The 3,175-nt window shown below is 27.3% G+C and overlaps 1 protein-coding gene across 1 annotated transcript in view; it reads right to left on the bottom strand.

Moving 5' to 3' along the window:
* LOC123003865 (C-type lectin 37Db) overlaps nucleotides 1-3,175 on the bottom strand; it is a 23,818-nt gene that overhangs the window by 9,306 nt on the left and 11,337 nt on the right. The window lies entirely within an intron of this gene.

Raw genomic sequence — 3,175 nt, 5'->3', positions numbered from 1 at the left:
TTTTTTTTTTAAATCCAAGTCAATTCACCTACAGGAAGTATCTAAAAAAAATTATGGCAATTTTCGACATTTTTTAACGATTTTTTGGGTTTCATAAAGTAGAAGTTTCCTGATTCACACTTGCATTTAATTTAATAAATTTTGTTCACTTTTTGATTAAGAAATTTCGTCAAGGGATACAATAAATCACAAAATCGCACTTTGAAAGTGTAATATGGTTTATTTTTAATAGTTTTTATTTGTTTCTGCCGCTTAAAAACCGAGAAAATTAAGAAAAATCAAAAAATTAAATATTTTTATTTTTCAGGTCATTTCAACACGTTTTAAAACCGAAAAAAAAAGTTTGCTAAATCCAATTTAATCTTTTCGATTTGCTACAAAAGAAAAAAAAATCCGAAGACATTTCACCTACCAAAAGTGTTAAAAAAAATTATAACAATTTTCATTTCAGACTTACATTTGAATTAATTCCCAGCGGATTCAAACTTCTTTGAGAAGATTATTGTAGTCTCATTTTTCAATTAGCAAAGTTCGAAAAAATAAATTCATTTTAAGTGACTTCAAAGCAACTCTTCGTAAAGAATGTAGCACTAATTATTTCGAATAAATAAATCTGTTTGGAAGAAAAATATTTAAAAATGAAACAAGACCTTCACTTCCACATTTTATTCCATAAAAGTATGCGATCATTGATTAGTATAATATTGATTAGCAAGGTCGGATCTTACTCGAAAAGACATCAATTTTTCTGAATTACACATTAAAAAATAATTAATTAATAATCACCGTTCTAATTTCGAGGCTATTTTTGGCGGCGCTAAAAAAACAAATAGAAAAAATCGCAAAGTCATAATCCATAAATTTCAGCGTTGTGATGTAAGTTTTTTCAAACCCAAATTCTCCCACTTTTTTGCATAATTATGGAATTTCAGTTTCACTTTTGCATCTTCTAACCTCTCCCACATTGTGCAATAAACAAGTGCATCTTGAACTTATCACAACTTGTAAATCATAATATTTTCCAATTATTCCGATATTAAGGCAACATTAAGTATTTTCACGACCTTTAATTGATTGATGTCTAAAATTGAAAGTTGCTTCTAATTCCAAAATTGAAAAAACAAATCTTTGTGTTAATTGTTCGAAATTCGGATGAATCTGTTGATCTCATTGAAAGTTTCGCTTTCACATGCAAGCGACATCAATAATTTTATGTTTTTGTAGAAAGCCGGATTGCTCATTCAAGTGAAATAATTATCAACTGGTCATTTAAATCGAAACGTGTTTTCGGGCGCCACAAATACAAAAAAGTTCTGGTTTTGGATCTGTTAATTTTTTCAAAAACCAGAGGGATTTTCTCATTTTTTTAAAGAAAAATGGAAAGTCCTGGAATCAATCAAAGTTATTGAAGCGATTTTACAGTAATTGACTCTATTTGTGTTTCTGTCGCATTGGGTTTCTACTTTCGCTATTTAAATTACGTGTTGTTTATAATAGGAAACCATATGCAATAATTAATAATTTACAACAAAAATTTTACTTTTTACCAAATAAATGTATGTACTCAAAATATAAGGGAATCATTAAATAAAGTCGCCAAAAGAGAGAGTTTCTGTCTCAAAATTTTCTGTGGTGGGTCAAATTAATAATCGGAAAATTTGAAAAATATATTTTAAATCGATTTTTAAGCACATTTTACGTATGTCTGACGCACAATAAAAATTTTTGTAAATAATACTATTAATAATCCGGGATAGGCTTTTGAACCCAAAGACGTATATTTCTTTTTTTGGCAATATTTTTGGTCCAATTCAAAATATAAAAATTGAATTATGTTTTCAATAGATTTTGCGCTACATTGCGTTTTTTTTTTTTTTTGAAAAAAAAGTGTAAAGCAAGCAGACAATTTCAAACTTATTTGCAACTAATTGGACGATATTTTTTATACAGAATGATTTTTAAAAAACTGCAGGCGCTGTAGAATTTTTTATGGCCCGATTGTAAAAATTTTAATTTTTTTTAACTCAGATTATTATGCCTAGTTTTCTTAGTCATTTTTCTATTTTTTTTGAATCTTTTCAACAAAAACCGGTACTTCTATCAAAACATCAAAAACAACGATGAATTTGACTTTTTACCCTTATTTTTAAGCCCTTTTTTCTAACTCATATTTTCCTAAAATCATCAATTTTTAGAAAAATGAGTCGATTTTCAAGTTTAAGTCGTTGAAGTTTGTTGAGTTTAAAAAACCATTGCCCATTGTCTTTTCAAAAACACAAAAAAAATAAGAAAATGACCTGTTTTTAAGCCCATTTTATCTATTGAAACATCAATTTTTTATGGAAACTGTTTTATTTTTTATGGTCTTTTTAAAAATGTGAGTCAGATTTTTATGCCAAACTACCCTGTTTTTTATGATTTCTTTAAAAATGTGAGCCAGACGTAACAAACAACTGAAACTGTGGTTTTTGTTGAAAAAAATGCTTAGAAAATAGGAAAATGACTAAGAAAACTTGTCATGATAATCTGAGTTAAAACTTAAAAGAATTGGGAAATTTGATGTTTAAATAAATTTAGTTATTTGATTAGTATGCAACGAATATTACCTACAACCCATCTTTATTTTTCATGTTGGCAATTCTGTATAGAATCAAAATTATGTCCCTTGTCATTTGTTAACATCAGCTAGGGGATTCCCTGATGGCTTACATTTTTAAAGAAATCATAAAAAACTTTGTAGTTTTCTTTATTTTTGGCATAAAAATCTGGCTCACATTTTTAAGACTATAAAAAATTGGGTAGTTTCCATACAAAATTAAAGTTTCAATAGATAAAATGGTCTTAAAAACAGGTCATTTTCTTATTTTTTTGTGTTTTTGAAAAGACCTCAATGGGCTGTTTTTCAAACTCAACAAACTTCAACGGCTAAAACTTGAAAATCGACTCATTTTTCTAAAAATTGATGATTTTGGGAAAATCTGAGTTAGAAAAAAGGGCTTAAAAATAAGAGTAAAAAGTCAAATTCAACGTTGTTTTTGATGTTTTGATAGAAGTACCAGTTTTTGTTGAAAAAAATGCATAGAAAATACAAAAATGACTAAGAAAACTAGTCATAATAATCTGAGTTAAAATGTTACACATATTAGACTACTATTTTAATATAGTATAAGCTGAC

The sequence above is a fragment of the Tribolium madens genome, unplaced genomic scaffold (assembly GCF_015345945.1).
Source record: "Tribolium madens isolate multiple individuals breed KSU strain unplaced genomic scaffold, Tmad_KSU_1.1 Scaffold_11;HRSCAF=98;Tcas5.2_LG3b, whole genome shotgun sequence".
NCBI lineage: Eukaryota > Metazoa > Arthropoda > Insecta > Coleoptera > Tenebrionidae > Tribolium > Tribolium madens.
The sequence above is the reverse complement of the archived record's forward strand: the minus strand, read 5'-3'. Positions and strand labels throughout refer to the sequence as shown.